Source organism: Nannospalax galili, unplaced genomic scaffold (assembly GCF_000622305.1).
Source record: "Nannospalax galili isolate Female #2095 unplaced genomic scaffold, S.galili_v1.0 scaffold770, whole genome shotgun sequence".
Classification (NCBI taxonomy): domain Eukaryota; kingdom Metazoa; phylum Chordata; class Mammalia; order Rodentia; family Spalacidae; genus Nannospalax; species Nannospalax galili.
This window is the reverse complement of record NW_008328344.1, coordinates 621,190-642,647: the sequence shown is the minus strand read 5'-3', so window position 1 is coordinate 642,647 and position 21,458 is coordinate 621,190. Positions and strand designations below refer to the sequence as shown.

Below are 21,458 nucleotides of genomic sequence, written 5' to 3'. Positions count from 1 at the left end.
TTCTTCAACTCATACCTCACATTTGCTTAGAGCTGTTGCTGGAGGCTATGCACACACTGTCCCCAGTCTATGACCAAGCTGCTCTCTCCATTGGTGGTCACCACAACGTCACCTCTGCTTGCACAAGTCCTCTTCAAATACCATTCCCCCTTCTGTTTCTCTAGGTATATATCAGTTTGTGAAAATCTTGAGATATACATTTACTATGGGTGCTTCTGTCTGTTTGTGTCATTTAATAGTGAGATAAATGCTTCCCCCCAACCCCCAGCACAAGACTTAAGAGGGCATGATGTTCTGCTATTTACCATTTAGCCTTTGGAGGATGTCCATTCAGTTAAAATGCCTTCAGTCAGGGGCAGTAGCATATGCTTTTGTCCCAGCCTCACAGGAGGTTGAAGCAGGAGAATCACTTACATCAGGAATTTGTAGCTAGCCTAGGCAAAATGGCAAGATCTCATCTCAAAAAGTAAGAATACAAAAGGCTGGGGATGTAGCTCCAAAGATAAGAGTGCTGGCCTGGTGTGCACAAAGCTGTAGGTACCATTCCCAATACAATATAAACCTGGTGTGGTGGCTAATGCTTATAATCTCAGCACTTGGGAGGTGAAGACAGGAGGATTAGAAGTTCAAGGTCATCCTTCACTACATGACAAATTCCAGGAGAGTTTGGGCTACATATGATCCTGTCTTAAAAATAGATGATAGATAGATAGATGATAGATAGGTAGGTAGATAGATAGATGATAGATAGATAGATCGATAGATGACAGTTTGATATGTAGTTAGACATGAGATAGATGATAAAGTATTGATAGGTAGATAATTGATAGATGATAGGTTGATGGACAATTAAAGAGATAGATGATTGATTGATAGATAAAGAGGTATATGATAAATTGATAAATACAGATGATAGACAATTGATAGATGATGCATTGTGGAGAGCCACAGCCTCCGCCGCCATTACAAGATGGCGCCAGTAGATAGATAGATAGATAGATAGATAGATAGATAGATAGATAGATAAGACAGACAGACCGACAGACAGATAGAATTCTTGATTGCTTACTGTCTACCCAGCTGGTTGTTCAGGACATAGGAATCTGTCAGGTAGGGCTGTGGTTTACAGGTGCCAAGTTTCATGAGCCAGAAGCTTGGTCTCCACTATAGCAGTGTTGAGGTGATCCCTTAAAGAGCTGGGGCCTAGTGGAAGGCACAGGCTCCACCCTCATGAATGGCTTCATGCTGTCTTTTGGGAGTGGGTCAAACCATTCAAGAGCAGGGTGTTTATATTCATTACTTTTATTGTTGCTGTGACAAAATAATGAAAAAACACCTTAGTGGCACAAGGGTTTATTTCAACTTACAAGAAGGGACATAGTTCATCGTGGCGGGGAAGGCATGGCGGCAGGAACATGAGGCAGCTGGTCACATCGCAGTCACGGTCAGGAAGCAGAAGAGATGAATGCTGGTGTTCAACTCACTTTCTCCTTTTTATTCAGACCAGGACTCTAGTCCACAGCATGGCACTGCCCACATTTCGGGTGGGTCTTTTCACCTCAATGAACTCCATCTAGAAACTCCCTCACTGACATGCCAAGACTTGCCTCTTCTGTGATTCTGGATCCTGTCATGTTGACAGTATCAACCATCACAGTGTTACAAAGTGAGGTTCACCTCTTTCCACCTTACCCAGTAGTGGATAGTGTATCATTGTACCACCAAATGAGCTAAAAGAGAGAGCCATCTCAGATGAGGTTCTGGTCTCTGGGAAGACTGCAATTTACTGCACTAACATCTGACTTCCCATATCTGTAAAGGGAACAAACAGAGACCCTCCATCAATACTAAGAGGACCAGCACTGTAGGTGGGCATGGATCTAGGACCTGGAACCTGAGAAGTCGCTGACTGGCTGATGAGCAGAGCTGACCCAGAGAAGGAATGTCATTGGCTGATGCTTCTCAACACTGCCCTTCCGGAACAGAACAAACAGAGACCCTCCATCAATACTAAGAGGACCAGCACTGTAGGTGGGCATGGATCTAGGACCTGGAACCTGAGAATTCGCTGACTGGCTAATGAGCAGAGCTGACCCAGAGAAGGAATGTCATTGGCTGATGCTTCTCTGCACTGCCCTTCCGGAACACAGACCCCACTCTGCTGCCTGCCTTCCACCTGGCTCACTCAATGTCCATGATTAACTTCTCCGAGACTAAGCCATCCTTAGTCTCAGCTCTTTACAGACTATAATACATAGCTACCCTGGAGAGTTTGATGTTATTAATGGCAAAAAAAATTTCTGAGCATTCTCCCACACCCTGGACTCACTTTTTTTTTTAAATACTATTTTTATTATATTTTTATGTGTATATGTGTACTGCCTGCATGTAGGTAAGTGCACCCGTGTCATGCAATGATCACGGAGGGCATCAGATCCCCTGGAACTGGAGTTATAGACATTTGTTAGCTGTGCCATGTGGGTGCTGGGAATTGAACCCAGGTCCTCTGCAAGAGCAGCCAGTGCTCTTAACCACTGAGTCGTCTCTGCAGCCTCTGAACTCACTTTTTTAAAAAGGAATTCTCTGGTTTGGGGCAAAGGCTCAGACAGTGACTTACCTCTCAAGCATGAGGACCTGAGTTTAGATTCCCAGTACCTAAGTAAAAAGCCAGGTGTGGTGGCACACTCTTGAAATCACAGGGAGGTTGTGTAAGAGGCGGAGACAGGAAGATCCCTGGAGCTCTCTGGCCAGCTAGTCCAGCCAGTGAGAGACAAGTTCCAGGCCAGTGAGAGACTCTGCCTCTAGCAAAAGATGAAAGGCACCTGTGTAACAACACCTGAGATTGTCCTCTGACTTCCACATGCACACACACACTCCCACTCCCCCCCCCCCAGGAAAGGAATCCTCCCACCTCCTGATGGCTGTACAGAGCTTGGCACTAACTGTCCCCTCTACTACTATTTAGCCCTTGAATACCCAGGAGGAATCAGCTTTCTTATGGAGTCCTGCAGGGGTTTGTTGTTTGTTGTTGTTGTTGAAACTGATGCCCACTCTGGGTCACGCATCCTCTTTTATCTTTACGAACAGGCTCCGTGGTAACATACACGTGGCTGATGGATGGCAGTTAACATTCCGTGTGTGTAGTTCGACTACTTTACCTGCCTTTTTAGAAAGAGGCTCCTTATAATCCTCCTATAAATTCCAGTTTCTATTGTAACCACAGAGAACATTCACCAGTTTCTTGTTCTTTTTCTTCCATGGGTTTAGCACTTCCAAAGCAGTATTGAACCTTCTTGCTTTCAGGTGAGTGGCATGGCTCCTCCGTCCAGGCAGCAGCTCTCCCCGGCGATGCTTTTTCTCTTGTTCTCTAGCTCCTGCCTGGATTCATATCTACTTTCCTTTTGTACAAGGGCTGAATCTCCCCATCTTCTCCTGTGACAGAAATCTACCAATTCTCTGTTGTAATCAACAAATAGATTTTGAATGTTTGACTTTTTTTTTTTTCTAAAGGAGATTCAAGGGTAAGATCGGGCGCCTCGTGAATGTCAAAGCAGCGTTCTCATTGGCCCCTTTGTTCTCTCCCTCTCCCTCGCTCTTTCAACTGTTAGTGCTCTCCACGTACTCTGCTTTAGGTAATTTCAAAGTATGTCTTCCTCCAGAGATCTCCAAAAACCAGAACTCCTGGCTATTGAAGGTTTTCCATTCTCAGCACAGCCTGGTTAGGGTACCCCCAGGTTATTTATAACTGGATTTTATCTCAGAAAATTAACTAAAAGAAGATTAACCAAAAATCTAAGGGAAAATGGTTTAAACACTTCGTTTATTATGCTGTGCTCCAACAGATATTTTCATCTTAAGAGCTTAGCAAGCCCAGTGGTATGCACCTTCTCATTTGGTGCATGAAATAAGATAACAGTCTGCATTCCTACAGGAAATCCAGTGACTCTCCTTTAAATTAAGGCATAAAGAATGAAGCTGTGAGCATCCTCTATGTGGGCTTATTACTGTACCTGTTAACCTAAGTGGTTCCTCACTCTGCTGCTTTGCAGAGCCCCCCGCTCCCCCCCAGGACATTTAAATACCTCTTCCAGAAACAAATACCTTTCCTTAAAAGCCCTCCCAGGTCAGAACCGAGTCAAGGGCTCAGATGAGTAAGGAAGATGGTCTTTCATCTAGACATTCCCGTCTTCTAAGTTATCCAGATGAGAAAAGTTAAGCCTGCTTTACCCATCTAGGACCTCATTCATTATTCAGGCTGATTAAAAGGTGAAGTCTACACATTAGGGCAGGAGACCCTCCCTGACTTGAGTTGTCTGCCTCCTTCCCCTGGCCTGTGAGTCTCCTCCTTCTGTCCTCCCTCTGACCTGCCTGCCTCTTCTCTCTGGCCTGCCTGCTTCCTCCCTCTGACTTGCCTGCTTCCCTATGACCTACCTGTCTCCTCCTGTGGCCTGTCAGTTCCTCCCTCTGACCTGCCCGTCTCCTGTGGCCTGCCTGTCTGTCTGACCTTCCTGCTCCCTCCCTGGGACCCACCTGCCTCCTCCTTCTGCATCATCCCCATCTATTCTTTCTCTCATTCTTTCCCCATCACCACTCAAGCTTGCCATGTATCCCTGTTCCCGGGGCTTCATCTCTGCTTGTGCCTCCACTTGGGGTGTTTTTCCCACATGGGCCCCTGGGCTGCTCCTCTCCAGTTCAGGATTTACACATCCCTTTCTTGAGGAAGCCTGCCCTCCCCACTCTGAGCTGGCAGCACGTACCCCTGACCCTTACATCCTCTCTTCCTCGCCTGCCCCACTTTCTTTTATTGGGGCACTTATCATATAACATGTTAGAGATATAGATGTGTTCAAAATTGTATATGAGATTTTGTTCAGTCTCTTACCCCAAATATTTAAAAATTCATAAGTATCTAGAGTTTTAATCTTTTGCTCACCATTACATTCCCAACACGTGAAAGACAATAGATACTTGTTGAAGGAGGGAGTCTGGAAACCTCTTGTGCCAAGTGGCCACATGGTATTCAACACAGTTTATAATTTAGCACAACAGTTTTTTAAAAATGGAGCGATTTACTCAGCATCTCCTAGATAGTTAACTGGATGGAGGAGTTGAAACAAATTGTGCTCAATTCCAAATCCCCCTGGGATCCTTATGGACTAGAATCACCTAGGAGACAAAACTCCGGGCAGGTTTGTAAGGGAGTTTCTAGATTGAACTAACTGTGGTGGGAAGACCCGCCCTAATGTGGGTGGCTCCTTCCCATAGGCTGGGGGACAGTGAGGTGAACAACAGCATTCATCTCTACTGTCTGCCTGCTGATGCTTGTACAGTGTGACCAGTTTCCTCAGGCTCCTGCCATCTGGCCTTCCCCACCGTAATGGACGACCTTCAAACCATGAGCCAAAATGAACCCTTCTCTCCTTAACTTGCTTTTAAAAATATTTATTAGTGGTGGCGCATGCCTTTAATCCCAGCACTCGGGAGGCAGAGGCAGGCGGATCTCTGTGAGTTCAAGGCCAGCCTGGTCTACATAGTGAGTTCCAGGACAGCTGGGGCTACAGGGAGACCCTGTCTCAAAAAGACCAAAAAAAATTTATTATTTTTATTTTGTGTGTATGAGTGTATTCTTACATGTATGTAAGTGCACCTGTGTCATGCAGTGCCCACGGAGGACAGAAGAAGGTATAGGATCCCCTGGAACTGGTAGTTACAGATGGTTACTTGTTGCCATGTGGGGGCTGGGAATCGAACCCCGGTCCTCTGCAAGAGCATCCAGTGCTCTTAACCCCTGAGCCATCTCTCCAGCCCCTGCTTAAGTTGCTTTTGTCAGGTATTTAGTTGAAGATCAATAAATCATGTATTTCCCCAGTCCATATGGTAGACCCTGAATGCATGTAGAGCTGTCTGGAGTCCCAAGGTTTCTTTTTCACCTGTATCTGTCATGAGAGACGAAGGTCCCCTCAGACAAGGCCCTCCTGCATCTCACCCTTCCAAGCACTAACCAAACCCATCCAGGCTCAGCTTCTGAGATCCGACCAGAGCTCGTTCATTCAGGTTAGTATGGCCATAGACCCCTCCTTCATCTCTTAGCTTACCTGGTAGAGTACCATGGGAATTTGACTGTCACTGCCTGGCTTCTTGAGCCATTGACCTTGCTTAGGACCAGGGGTGCCACAAAGATCTTGGGAGGTCAGGCTGTGGATGTGACCCAGAGACACAGCTCATTAGCTTCATGACTTCAGGCAGACCATGTGGCCTGTCTGCAGTGCAGCAGATGGAAGTAAAATGCTAAATTGTGGTATCACAGGGCACTCAAGCTGCAGGCTTGACAGGTGGGCTCCTGCACTCATCCCTGCCGGAACTCCAGAGCTGTTGGACAAATTACCTTCCCTCAGTGTACACATCAGCTGAATGGGGATAATAAACAGCAGTTGTAAGTGCTTCATGTAGATATTTGGGGGAGCAGAAAGTGAGAGAGTACATGCAAAGTTCCTGGTTTGTCTGCTGGGGCACACCAGCCCTAAACAGATGTTAGCTACTATTTATATTGCTATGAACACCTATTTCATGGGGTTGACATAAGGACAGCGTGGGATAATGCTTGTAAAGAATGTAGCTTGGCACATGTTAAAGTTCCGTGAATGTTGTCCATTCTTTTCTTAATTTCCTCTCTGTCCTGCTTGCCTCCAAGACTCAGCAGGCTGGCGCCTATCCCAGTCATACACACTACTGATACAACTTCTAACTTCTATGAGCCTCAATGTTTGCTGAAGACAAAAAATCCAAGGAAGAAAACAGGTATTTTCCTGTGTGAAGAGGTTGAATTCAAGGAATAGGGCCTTCAAGGTCATGGACCCGAGTTTCAGCACTCAGAAAAAGGTGTCTCTTGTATGATCTCTGGTCTTCTTGCTGGGCAGGCCTTTGTGATCCTGTGGCGTATGTATGATCTCTGGTCTTCTTGCTGGGCAGGCCTTCGTGATCCTGTGGCGTATGTATGATCTCTGGTCTTCTTGCTGGGCAGGCCTTCGTGATCCTGTGGTATGTTTTCTCATTGCTGTTCCAAAGTACTTGGCAGAGACCGTTTAAGGAAAGAAACATTTATTTTGTCTCACAGTTTCAGAAGGTATCAGTTAACATGGTGAGGGTGGCTTGGCACCTTGTGGCTTCACCCGTGACAGCAGGAGCTTAAGGCATGGTTTGTTCATATCATAATGGGCCAGGAAGCACAGCTCTTGGGCTGGAACCAGAAGCAGGCACCTTCAAGTCCTGCCCTCCAGCAACCCACTTCTGTTAGCCAGACCCCATGTCCCAAAGGGTCGTAACCTCCCAAAACAGCCTCACAGGGTGGAGATGAGGGATTCAAACACACAAGCCTGTGATGAACATTCTATAGTCAAACCCCAACCTGGAGCATGTAAGACTTGCTTTGAGACATAGCGTGTCTTTGATACATGCTGTCTCCTTTCATTGTGACGACATGTTATTTCAAAGGTCTTATTTTACATTCTTCATTTGTTCATGTTTTAAGGGCAAGACCTAGGCTCCTACTTCTTCAAGAAGTCTTCCATCTCCCCAGCATGAACCATTAGCTACAACTGAGCTTGGTTTTGTCTTGTGCTTTGCTTCGTTTTTTTTTTTTTATATTTAATTTATTATTTTTATTTTATGTGTGTGAGTGTATTGCCTGCATGTATGTGAGTGCACTCATGTTGTGCAATACCGTGGAGGTCAGAAGAGGGCTTCTGGGTTCCCCTGGAACTGGAGTTAAGGACAGTCTGCAGCTGCCATGTGGGTGCTGGGAATCTAATGCAGGTCCTCTGCAAGAGCAGTCAATGCTCTTAACCGCTGAGCCATCTCTCCAGCCCTGCTTTGGTTTTTCTGAGATGTGATCTCACTTTGCCTTTTTGGTAGATGGAACTCACTGTATACACCAAATTGGTCTCAGATGTGTGTTGTTCCTCCTGTCTCTGCCTCTTGAGTGCTGGGATTGCAGGCAGGCATGAATATGCCTGGCTCTCAATTTCTCTCTTAAGAGGTAACATCATTGTACCTGAGAGGAGTTCCCTAGTCTGGACTAGCCACAGTCTCTCAAATTTTTTAGTGTAAGTCTACAGTTTTTCTTAACATTTGGAAGTCTTTGTAGTATAATCATTGCAGCTGACCTAGAGTTTATAGTAAAAGGTAGATATAGAGGGCAGGAGAGATGGCTCAGTTGATAAAGTGTCTGCTTTAAAAGCAAGAGGACCCTCTGAGCCCCATCCCCAGAATCCATGTGAAAAAGCAGGGTGTTGTAGGCATGCTTGTAATGCCAGCAGCTGAGGACAGATGGACACCTGGGGCTCACTGGCCAGCCAGGAGAGCCTAACAGGCAAACTCTAGGCCCATTAGATACCCTGTCTTAAAAATAAGGTGAACGGCCCCTGAGAAACAATACCCAACATTGACCTCTGGTCTCTACATGCATACACGCACATACACACATGCATCTGCTCGTATATGTGTAGATGCACACATATATGCACACACAAAATAAAAAAATATAGTTAAAGGGTAAAATATATGTGTAGTTACAGGGTATGCAGTTTACCCAACATTCTAGCTATGAAGAAGAGAACTGGGATCTGTGCTGTGGCTAATTTCCTAACCTTGCAGAGATGCTGGATCTGGTTGGGCATCAGAAAAGACGCTGGTTCCAAACGGAGGTGACTCTGCTGCCTTTGCACTTTTTCCTCTCTTATTAACATGAAAACACCCTACATGGTCGGAAACATCTAAAGGCTATTTTTTATTTTCCATCAGTTTACTCTAATGCTCCCCCCCGCCCATGCCTCTCATACCTGGGTGGAAATGAGACTTGTCACCTGCTTTGAGCATCCTGTTTTCTTGTGAGCATCCTGTTTTCTTGTGTGTTTGTAATGAAGCCCTCTGGGAATGATACGATTACAAAAATGAGTTACAAATCCTCATCTGCGATACAAAAGTACAGAGCCGCTCTCCCTTCTCTGTTTAAATAGTCTACAAAACAAATAATTAGTCAAGCACTGTCGGTAATTAAGCAGATAAGATGAACATTACACAAACTGCAATCTTGCATCATTTTGAAGGTAGATAGGCAGGTTTCCGCACTTGGAATCTAGCCAGCACGGCCTGCTTGTTCCCTGGGCTTCTTATTTATTATTGGCGAGGGAATTCGCCTGTCTGACTTGCTGATGTTCTCGGACGGCAGTCCATCTGAGAGTTCACGGAAGTGTGAGTGGCTTTTTTTGACAATATCACTATCGGAACAGGATAATTTCAAAGAACTTGATCTATTGAGTGAAAATACAATGTGTTCTCCCCACACGGCCTTACGTGACTGAGCTGGGATCAGTTCATGATTCAGAAAATGCTCTGTGTGGCATCGATTCTATAGGGTGCTGTTAGAGAGCACAGTCTCTCCAGGTAACCAGATCCTATGCAGCCTGGGCTGTAAGCCAGGCAAGGACTTACCCAGCACCCCCTGCTGGCGAGGGGTCAGAGACAGCTTGACTTCTGTCACTTTGCATGGCTTACACATTAACTAAGCCTCACTCCCCCAGCAGAGAGTCACCCCGTCATGTGACCTAAATCACCTGTGCCCTGCTCTAGTACCTTTGTCATATAGTACAGATCCCATGTTAACTGAGCCTGCTTCCTCACAGTGCATGACCTCCCATCAGAAACCTCTAAAAGTAAATACCTTATTTGTCAGATGAGGCTGGAAGCCTTTAGACAGCCTGCCGTAACTACCTGCAGCCAGAACTGACAAATCTCTGCCTGAAGGGTGGTTGACACAGAGTCTCTCTCTTGAACCTCCTCCCCCTCCCCTCCTAAAACCTAACAAACCCCATCTCTAGTTTTCCAAACCACCAATTCTCTTGAGGCATCACCTCTTCAAGTCCCCAGAGCTTCTTTTTAGTTTTTAGAGACAAAATCTCATTCTAGCCTTGACTGACTTGGAACTCACCATGTAGCTCAAGCTGGCCTCAAACTCAGAGCAATCCTCCTGCCTCAGCTTCCTCATGTGCTGGGATTACAGGCCTATGCCACCACTCCCAGCTTCCTTGAAACTTCTTATAACGAATGGTCTAAGTGTTCATAGCTTTATGAACAAAATCTAAAACACTTTGAAGCTGAATCACGTTTTTCTGGAAGGCCATGACCTGTGTAGTGCCTGTTTGCTAGGCTCTGTCTTAGGAACAGAAAGGGACAGTCCACTTTTTTAAGGCAGCCACTGTCTAGCCTTCCAGCTGATGTTAACTGGGACTTGCTGTAAGGTGCTTCTCTCCTAGTGCTTTGAACTTTTTCTAGTTCCATGGCTGGAATTTGGTTAGACAGTATTTGCACCTTGTATGTGGGGTCTCCATGGATTTCTCAGGAGAGTAATAAGATGATCAGTGATCCTCCCCCATGATTCTTCAGCTCATATATTTTCTATATGACTTTCTTTTAGAATTACAAGAACTGGCAGAAAATAATCTTATTTGTTTTATTTGTGGTTTCTTTTCTGCTAGGAAAGATGTATGTCATAAGGCCAACACTTCCTAATAATCGAGGGCTGTGTTATGGTTTTTCAGAGCACACAACCAGAACAGCCAGAACAGTACTAGCAGCCTATTTCATAGGCTCTGGATAACAGAACAGAGACTACGTGACTTGTCCAAAATGACACAGTGTCTGATGGAATTGGGATGATCTGTCTTCTATTTCATCACAACTGTTTCCAGATAAATGATCGTAACCCCTAGTAGAGGTAAAAAAAAAAAAAAAAAAAAGCATTCTATTGACACAAGACATGTTGACCACAAGTTCATGTTTCTGTTTGAATACCAATACATTTAGTAAAGATTTCTTGGGTGTCGATGTGGTATGGTGTCCCCAGGCCTGAAGGGGCAGGGTCTCCCTTTCAGAAACTTGCCCCAGAAAAGCTATAGCGTGGAGCAGCAGCAGCCAATAGGAGCCTAAGAGGCATGGTTCTGTGACTGATCCAAATATAGGTAATTGTGGCCAAAGAGAACTGGAGATTGATGGATTGGAAGAACCTAGTGGGTCACCTTCTACAGATTTTTGGATGACACTATATCACACTTCTAAGTACAAAGGACTCAGAAAATAGATGTTATTGTTGCTGCTGCTGGGTTTTTGTTTGGTTTGGGTTTGGGTTTTTTGCTTCCCACCTACGTGGTGAACTCCAGTGAACTACTTAACCCGCCTGTACTTTCTTTCTCTTTGGTCAGAGATAAGGAAGACATTAAATGCAGTCCACTAAAAATGATGACTTGTTCGAATCCTGAAGCTAATAAAAGACAGAGATGGAAAGCTGGCGAGATCAAAAGAGTTCAATTATTTCCTTCTGAAGATTTTATCTGTGTGTGCACGTGTGTGTGTGTACACCTGTGTGTGTGTGTGTATGTGTGTACAGCTGTATGTGTCAATGCCCTCAGAGGCCAGAAGAGGACTTTGGATCCCTTTTAGCTATAGTTATAGGTAGATGTGACTCACCTGATATGGGTGCTTGGAACTGAACTCAGGTCCTTTGCAAGAGTTGCAGACACTCTTAACCACTGAGCCATCTCTCCAGTCTGTTTACTTAATTCTAAAGCACCAATGTTAATTTCTTACTTTAAAATATATTTATTAGTTCTTTGAGAATTTCATACAATATATTTTGATCATAGTCAACCCCCATTCCTCCCCCTAACTCTTAGCAGATCCATTCCCACTGTCCTGTACACCCCAACAACTTCTGGTCCTCTATTTAAAAAAGTACAGTCTCTTGGGGCTCACTGACTGCTCTTGCAGAGGACCCAGGTTTGATTCCCACTGCCCACATGGCAGCTAACAACCATCCATAACTCCAGTTCCAGGGGATCCGATGCCCTCTTCTGACCTCCATGGGCACTGCACAACATGGATACACTTAGACACATGCAAGCAATACACTCCTGCAACATATATATATATATGTATATATATATATATATAATTTCTTACTTTCCATAAATGAGCTGTCTTCATCGAGATATTAACATTAGGAGAAGAGAATGAAGGATACAGAGGATCTCCAGGTAAAACAGAAAGTATCTGAAAATAAAGAGATTACTCAAAGAAAAAAATGTCTTCACGATAATAGGTCATCTGGAAGACTTAATAACACTGTCAACTAGTCATAACAATACCTGGGGGCCCAGAAATTCCACTCCTGAGTATATACCTAGTCAGAGTCATGCATAAGAATGAAGGATTCAACAACATGGGTCAATCCCTCCATCTTGCCATGGTGAGGACCAAGCTGCTCCCCACAGAATGATGCTTATGAAGAGTTTAATCAAGACCCTTATATCAGATTGCGAATGGATTGGGCAAGAAGTGGGTGCTCATATGTTGCTAAGTTGCTGTGCTGTTTCCCGTTTTATTTTTGTGATGCGTATATATGTTCATGCATGTATGCACGCACGTAGGACAGAAGTCAACCTCATGTGTCATTCCGTAAGAGTGCCATCTACCTTGTTTTATGATCAGCGTCTCTCACTGGTCTGAAGCTCATCAAGTAGGCTAGGCTGGCTACCTGTGAGCCCCAGGGTTCCTCCTGTCTCCACCTCCCCAGCGCTGGGATTACAGTGTACAACACAGCACCTGGCCTTTTATATGGGTGCTGCGGATCAAACGCAGGTCCTTGTGCTTGTGCACCAAGCATTTTACTGATGGAACCCTCTCCCTGGCCTCTTAGGCTGTTTCTTAATTGGGTTTATTTTTGAGTCAAGCTCCTGCTAGGTAGCCCAGGCTGGTCTTAAACTCATGATCCCCTGCGTCAGCCCCACCAGCACCAGGATCAGAGGTGTATGGCATCACTCATGGCCTATGAAGGTGCATTTCAAAATGTATGCATGCCTTGTGCTCGTTCTGTGTGTTTTCCATTCTCAGGAAAGTCTTCAAGGTGCACACAGCCACTGAGAGAGTTCAAGAAGAGAAGGCGAGCAGAGGTCATGCCTATTTTCAACTTCTCTGCTATTTTCCCAGGACTTTCCCAGTTCGAACCTACCGAGGGCCGGCCAGGCTACTGAACTCTCACTGGTGTGTGTTTTGTTCTGACCAGAATGGTGCCCGATTCAGCAGCACACCAGTAGGAAAAGAAGCCCACAGCCTCTGTGACTTTGTGGGGTCTAAGTGGTCAACTGATATGACAGAGCCTACTCATGGCTCCATGCCTTTTGAAGAAAAATAGTTTCCCTTATTTATAAATGGGAAAAGAGCATTGAACATATAAAGTCCTCTTGCCTCCTTCCATCTGTTCCTTACTAAATTATCCAGTCTTATAAATATTTGAATAACATTTGGTCAGGATAAAAATCTTTCCTGTCAGCTCAGTACAAGAACACTTTTTGGCTCCTGAGACCATAACAGTCAGATAAATTAATATTGATTTGTTAGAAAATAGTTTTCACTCTGTCTAAACATCTTATTCTTGGGCTCTTGAACCAAAATTATGAATTTAAAAGCAGCAAAATACTTCTTCACAGTTTTCCCAGTGAAACTAATTATGGGTAGATTGTGAAAAATGTGTTCGATGTGATTTCCAACACACAGTTCTGCGAACCAAAATTCACGGGAACCGGGGGCTCAATGCCTGATTTATCTGAGCAAGTTGCAGTTCGGTGGAGTGGAGGGCTCATGTAAATAGTCTGCATAGTTTCCATGGGAATAACTCAATACGTTAATATCTCACAAATGACAGAAGATGAAGGGGAACCTTTTTTTAAAGCTAATAATTTCATTTACTTAGTAGAAGGACCAGATTTTTTCCTTCTTAGAACTATTTGTTAAAAGGAAAAAACAGCTCTCCTCTCTGCTACATAAATGTAGAGTGTAGAGAATTTGCCTTAGCTTCTAATTACATTCATTTAGAGGGGTGAGGGCGGAAAAATGTTTTAAAAGGAAAAAGAAAAGAAATCATTCTGCATGTGTGCACACCCGTTTTAAACATTTGGTGTGTGTGTGTGTGTGTGTGTGTATGTGTGTGTGTGTGTGTGTATACTTTATTTTAAAAGATGCATTTACTTTTTGCCTCATGAAGCTCTCAGTGCATTTAGTGCATCTGAATCCCGTGATATTTCCTTATTCAACACTGAATGTGAAATAAATCTTAAACACTGTTTTGAATAGTAGTCTGGCAAAGAAACTTCTTTTGCACATGTAATTTGTTTCCAAATTAATTTTATTCTGTTCGTGTGTATATCTTTATGTGAGTGTGTGGTGTAGCACACCTGTGTGTGTTGGTGTACACCCATGTGCACTTGTGCAGGCCAGAGGAGGACATCAGGCGTCCTGTTCTGTCACTCTCTACTGTAGTCCCTTAAGACTGGGTTTCACTGAACTTAGAGCTACGCTGGTGGCCAGCAAGCCCCAAAGAACCTGTCTCTGCCCTCCACAACACTGGGATTGCAGGCATGCAAAGTCATGTGTACCTGTCCTTCCTTCCTTCCTCCCTCCCTCCTTCCCTCCCTCCCTCCCTCATACATGGATCCTGGGAGTTCAAACTCAGGACCCCATGCCTGCATAGCAAGTGCTTTTTTACCCGCTGAACCACTGCCCTGGCCCTGTTTCCAATATGTGTCTTCAAACTTCTCTGTGCAGAATTCCTTATCTGAATTGCAGATAATTTTTAAGGTAAATACCTAGAATTTCATCTCCCATCTGAACTATCCTAAGACCCCTGATATATGTTGTCTGAATATTTTCCAAAAATATATGATTATTTTTAAAGTGCATGAACACAAAGGAAGAAATATCTAGATAAAAAGGAAAACATATGTATAGAATACAAATGCAGAGAAACCTGGATGTGGTCATACACACCCTTCATTCCAGAACTTGGGAGGTGGAAGCAGGAGGATCGGGAGTTCTAGGCCAGCCTAGACTACATAATGAGTTGGAGAGTAGAATGGATCTTATGAGACCCTGCCTCAAAAACAAAACAACGACAAAACCCCCAACCAAACAAATGCAAAACAAACAATTTAAAAAACTACAGAGGTAGCTATAATTAGAAACAAGTTGAGATTGAGGTTCCCACCTACAGGAGCTGTGGGAAACAAAGGCACGGTCACCTTTTTTGGGTTGTATCATTAAAATCTTGAAGGACAGAAACACAGCTGTGGGGTCAAAGCAACTTTTTCCTTGAGTTAGTTCATTATAGTGTCTATAGTAGGAAAGGCAATGTGAAATTCTTACAGTTGGTAGAGTCTGCTGGGTTGAGGAGCAGAAATTTCCATCTTCATGTTACCTGTTTGCACTTTTTCAGATATTTGGAGGGAGGGAGGGAGGGAGGGAGGGAGGGAGAGAGGGAGATCACACATATACACACACGCACACACGCACAGTCTAGTAGTATTAGTGCTGGGTTTCAAGAGTGAGCTATTCCCTACCATAGATTAAGCCGAACCAGACCATATGTCAATCTCAATGTCAACTTAATCCATTGTCACCCCTGTAAAATGTCATCTACTATACAAAAAATTTCCTCCCAGATTCCTCCAGATGGTTCACACCCACTGCTCAATTCTGTTTCAATCTGTTGTGGCCTCCTTTCCTTTCTCCTCTCTGCAACCATTCTGGAGGCATTGAATCTATTTGCCTGCTAGACACCTGTTTGATATGTACCCAAGTATGAAAGTGGGGCGGGGGCATGAAGAAAAGAGCAGATGAGGAAAAGCAGATCATTAAGAAGTGGCCAAGAACAGCTGAAGAGTTCTCCAGGACTTTTTAATCACTTTCTCTGGAAAATTGAACAAGTTCACAGACATCTAAGATCCTATCCACTGACATGTGCCTAAGTACTCAAGGGTCCGATGGGGTGACAGCTGCCCAGGTCCCATTGCAGAGCTGTGTTGAAATCCCAAGTCTTGAAGTGTGAAGTCTTTCCATATATGACCTAAAGGAGATAACATTTCCAAATCAAAATTCCCATTTGCCTTTCGGGGTGTCGAATTTTTCCTCCTCCACATTTGTGCAATTAAAGGTTTTGCTGAGTGAGCTTGTGACTCTGTCTCTTTAAGTGTTTAACAGTAATTGGTTCATGTCCCAGCCTTCATTGAAAATCCTAGACATTTCATGTAAAATCTTCTTAATGAGGGGATGAATTTTTCATTCACATTAGAAAGCTCACTCTGACAAACAATTTCTAAATAAAACTTTGGCGACATGACATCCCACATTGGACCTGACAAAAAGGACAGGTGCATTAGAATATAACTCTATGGCGATCCCTCAAGCTGTCAGCCATGAATATTTTATTTCTTAATGAATCATCTTTGTGAAATGAACTTTCTTGTTGTAGTGTCAGTGCCATTTACAACAAAAAGCCGGCTCCCTTTTCAAAAGGTGAGCTCCCAAAGATGCTGAGACAGCACAAACTGCTTAACCCCACCCGAGGGGCTGGGCGCGAGGGCTGTGAGCCTCCCACCTCTCTACTGAGAGTTGTCTCTCACAAGGGCATCAAGGAGAAAAGTGTTGCCTTGACTGCTGCTCCTCCTCTCAGGACTGAATTCCAAGGACCCATCCAGAGGTGGCCGCTGTGGCCATTGGGCACCTGTTGCCGGTGTCACCTTCATCTGTTTTGTGTTCACACATCCCGAGGCCTAGGACATCCCACTAATTAGCTGTTCTTCAGTGGCAGCTTCGGAAAAAGGATGCCCTGTGCCATCTCCCCTCTCTCCTATATCTCAAAGATTGTTCCTCTGCTTTGCAGACGAAGGGACTTCAGTATCTTCCCATAGAATGTTCCAGAACTTAAGTTAGTGAGCAAGCTCAGTGGGTAAAGGCACTTGCTGACAAATCTGAAGACCTGGATTCAATCTCTGTGACCCACATGGTGGAAGGAGAGAATGGACTCCCTGAAGTTGTCCTCTGACTTCTGTACCATTGCCGTGACACATGCACCCACACCCCACACAAAATAAACAAGTAAATAAATGTAATAAAAATATTCTAATGAATGTTCTAGAACCTATTTTGCTGTTGCCCCCCAAAGCCTTGTGAACTGCTTCTTTGATGGGTAGTAGTACCATGGTGCTTAGGTAACAAACTGTTTCCCCCAGCTGGGTAACCCAAACCTGGGTTACCTTTGCATTCCTTATTTCTATAGGCACAAAAGTGAGATGATAACTGATATTTTTCTTTCTTTTTTTTAAATTCATGGTCTCAACTATGTTCTTAAGACCGCCCTAGAGTCCCGTTTCCTGGATCTCTTTTCTGTTCCATTTGTTAGCAATGTTAGTCTCTCCCCTTCTCCCAAGACTCTCCCTGTGGCCCTTCGCTCTTCATACAGTGATATGAAGGAACTCAGTCCCCAGCACTTAGTCTGGAGCACTTAGTCCCCCCATTCTCCCCATCTCATGGTGGGCATTTTTCCACCATGGCCCTATCCCTCTTGAATTCAACTCTGGTCTGGTATTAGTTTCACTGTGCTTTCTGGTCTGTCCCCCACTTCAGAAACATGGTTTAACAATACAAGACTGGAGATTGGTACTCAGATTGGCAGACTACAGCTGGTATTTGTTTTAGGCAGTAAAATAAATGCTACTTGTTCATTGCTACCTTCTGCTAAGATGTCAGAGTTGAGTATTTGCAGCAGAGACACTTTCACAGCTGAAGAAACACTTTCCAAATGGCTCTTTATAGAAAACACTGGCGGGTTCGGTGGTGCCCTAGCTACTCCTGGGGTATGCCTGTAATCCCAGCACTGGAGCAGCTGAGGCAGGAGGAAGTTTCAGGCCAGTCTATGTCATATAGAGACCCTGTCAGGGAGAAATGTTGAGGAGAAGAAGAGAAAGGGGTGGGGGAGGAACTTTCCAACCCCCTGTGTCTACTCTGTATCCAAAGTCTTAATCTAAGCAACCAGGCTCCCACCCTAAGGGTCTGCAGTGAAACCCCATGGAATCTCCCTGCCTCTGGGTGGTGCGTGCTGCACTTCTGTAGCTCCAGATGTATTTTGGTGGGATGTAATAGCCATCAGAATTGCCAGTACCTATGTGGCTCCATGCAGGCGAAAACCTGGTCGTGTGTGAGAGTGCTAAGCAGGCCCAGAGGAAACCAAGTGAGCTGGAAATCTGTTGTTTTCTTCTCGTTAGGTTCCAGTGAGAATTGTATGTGAGCCAGTTCTCAGTGTGGGCAGGTGATGATTTTTTCCCCTGATCTTTTAACTCGGGCAAACCTCAGTCCGTGTTTTATCTCATGTCTATAGCAGTAACGGCAGCCATGTCTCTGGGCACAGCCAAACCTTGCAGTATTTTTCTATGTTTTCCTCCACTTAGAAGCCATCCTAATTATTTGGATTAAGTTAGACACATTCTATCTTATTCATCTTCTTTCTCTTTCTCTTACTCTCTCTTTCTCTCTTTTGTATTAGTTTTCTGAAGTCTTAAACCAAGTGGCACCAAACAATGTTTTATATGTCTACAAGGGACAGACAGACAGACAGACACACACACACACACACACACACACACATACTTCTTTACTAAACAAAATCAACATTACTAATGGTTTTGTAGCAGTTGTACATGCACAGGCATTTGGTAAAAAGAGGCATATTTGCTATTGAAGTGCAGTTGCTTAAAAATAAAAATTGCCTAGCTCAATTTGGTAGCACACTCTTTTAATCCCAGCATGTGGGAGGCTGAGACAGGTGAATCTCTGTAAGATCTGGGCCAGCCTGATCTACATAGCAAGTTCTGGGCCAGCCTGATCTACATAGCAAGTTCCAGGCCAGCCAGCATTACAGGGGGACCCTGTCCAACAAAAAGAAAGAAAATTGCTTTTGCCTTTTTAAAAAGGCCTTTTGAATCTAATTCATGTTCCTCAAATGTTCTTGGGTGTGGGTCTATCCCCTAGAGCCCTGCCCACCTACCAGATGTCACAGCAGTGAAGAAAAGTGACTCTTCGTTTCCCAGTAGCTATCAATTGCCAATCAACAGAAATGGAAGCCATGAAGTCAGGGAGGAGGAAGTGGAGATGGGGAGGGGGTCTGAAGGTGATCTAATCTACAATCTGAAGGCATTATATGAAATTCTCCATTCAAAAAAAAGTTATAAAAAAGGATCGTAGGAAGTGAAAGTTGTAAATATATTCATACATATGTATGTGTGTGTGTATATATATGTGTGTGTGTGTGTGTGTGTGTGTGTGTGTGTAGACAGATATGATCTTTCATATAGCCCAGGCTGGCCTCCAACTCACTATATGGCCAAAGATGACCTTGAGCTTTCTGATCTTCTGCCTCTACCTCCTGAGTAATGGCATCACAGGCCTGTACTACCATACCTGGTTTACGTAGTGCTGGGGATCGAACACAGAGCCTCAAACATATAGGCAAGTGTTCTACCCACTGAGCAACATCCCCAGCCCAAGTTGTGTAAACAAATTTTTAAAAAATGAAAATCCATGAGCGGGGACCCATTGCTGTCCTGTCTTAGGAGGGCTACCATTGTTCTGACATCTTGGCTCCTGCTGGGCATCCATCCTGCCCTTTGCTGGAGGGACACTGGGTGCTGTCCCCAGGTGGCAGTCAGGGTGTGTAATCCACAGTCACTGGTCTGGGACAGTGGTTTTGATACCCCTGCTTCCTGCCCTCTTTTTGGTCCCGATAGCTTCCGTCATTTTACCGAAAAGCAGAGCAGGAGAGCTGTGGGATCCAGACCTGGAGTACATAGTGTTTCCCAACCCCATCTCCCCAAAGCAGCAGCCTGATTACGCCTCCCCCAACTACCACTGTGCTGTTATTGGCCAGTTACTGTGTCATTCCCTTTCTGTTTCTGTAAACACCAGCCTTAGCCTTGTTTCAGATCATGGTTCATAGGAAACTGTGGGTTGAAAATGTACTCACAGTTCTAATAGAAAACAGTTTAGGTTCATCTTCACACTGCCTGATCCCCTGATGCCTTCTACCATGAACCTCCTTGTTTAGTTCACGTTGCTCAAGGGTAAAGAAACAGGCCTGTTTCCTCATTTCCACATATTACTAGTAGCCTTTCCCAAATCCCTCTAAGTGACTGCTAGTCCATTTCATAACAAATAAAAAAAAAAAATCACCCAACACAGGACTGGGGAGCTGGCCTAGCCAGTAAAGTGCTTGCCTTACAGGCACGAGAACCAGAGTTCGGTCCTCCAAAATCATGTTATAAAGCCAGGAACGGTGACGTGTGCTTGTAATCTCAGTGCTGGGGGAAACAGAGCCAAGCAGATCCCTGGGGCTCACTGGTCAGCCCCTGTAGCTGAATTGGCAAGCCCTGGGCCCAGTGAGAGACCCTGTCTCCAAACTAAGGTGTCCAGCACCTGAGGAAAGGGACCTGAAGTTCTCTGGCTTCCACATGCATGCACCCACACACGTATATACACACAGACAAGGTTACCCAACAGGTATGAACAAGGTGAGATCATTTGTCTTCCTATATTTCTCCCGCCATCCCCAGTTCCATAAGCTCCACTTTTTATTTAGCTTCTTCTTCTCAGTCCTACCATCAGATAGGTGGTAACAATAAGCAAGCTGCTATCTAGGACCTGTTATCTCCTAATCTCAGCTTAATGCCTGGTTATCTCAGAAGTTCCTGTCTCTGTCCTCCTCTCCCTCATCTTTGCAAGGACCTTAAAAGATTGCACTTCATTAAATTATTTTTATAATGAGTCCCCGTTACCAGGGAATACAGAGTTAAAAAGGTGATCACACTGCAAGTCATTAGCATAAGACCTGCTGGACCTGTGGAAGTGACTGGATCCTAATCAATAGCAATATGATTACATCCGTGCAGCAATTATAAATTATTTAAAACGCTACCCCTAGGTTACTGACTAGTTGCCTTTAAATTAAATTCTCTGTCAATAATTGATGCAAAGAATTAATGTGTGAACACCTTCGGTTACTGAAACTTTTTAAAGGTGGCATAAAATATTGAAGTGTGGCCCGTCATTAGTGGCGAGCCTGTCTGTTTGCCATAGCACCCTTCTGTTCTAAATTAGTCAAGAAAGACTCTCGGATCTTGGAAGATGACAAGTGACTCTGAGTCCACTGCCGGACAGTTTTCTAAGGACACTGAAATTCTCCCGCTGAGGTTTCATGGATGAAGGCAAGGGCTGAGAGGGATAACCTCTAACTAATACCCCTTTATTTCTTCAGTCCTAACAAATGAGTTACCCCGGTCAGGTTTTCCTGACCATGTTTCAGTTCTTAGATATGCCCAGGGAGAGGAGGTCTTAAAGGGCTGGACAAACAATAAGATGGTAAGTAATCAGTGGGAATTTTAAAAAAGAACAAAAAAAAAGAAGGAAGGCTGGAAAACAGATAGGAAATGGGAGGGAATGGCAGAGGAAAGAGGAAGGGAGGGAGAAGGGACGGAGGAAGAGAGGAGGAAGGAAAGAAGAACTGGGGGAGAGGGAGAAGAGGAGGG

At 44.5% G+C, this 21,458-nt stretch overlaps 1 protein-coding gene across 1 annotated transcript in view; it reads left to right on the top strand.

Annotated features, from left to right (window-relative positions):
- Wwox (WW domain containing oxidoreductase) overlaps window positions 1–21,458 on the top strand; it is a 1,076,697-nt gene that overhangs the window by 708,530 nt on the left and 346,709 nt on the right. The gene's annotated exons all lie outside the window — the stretch shown is intronic.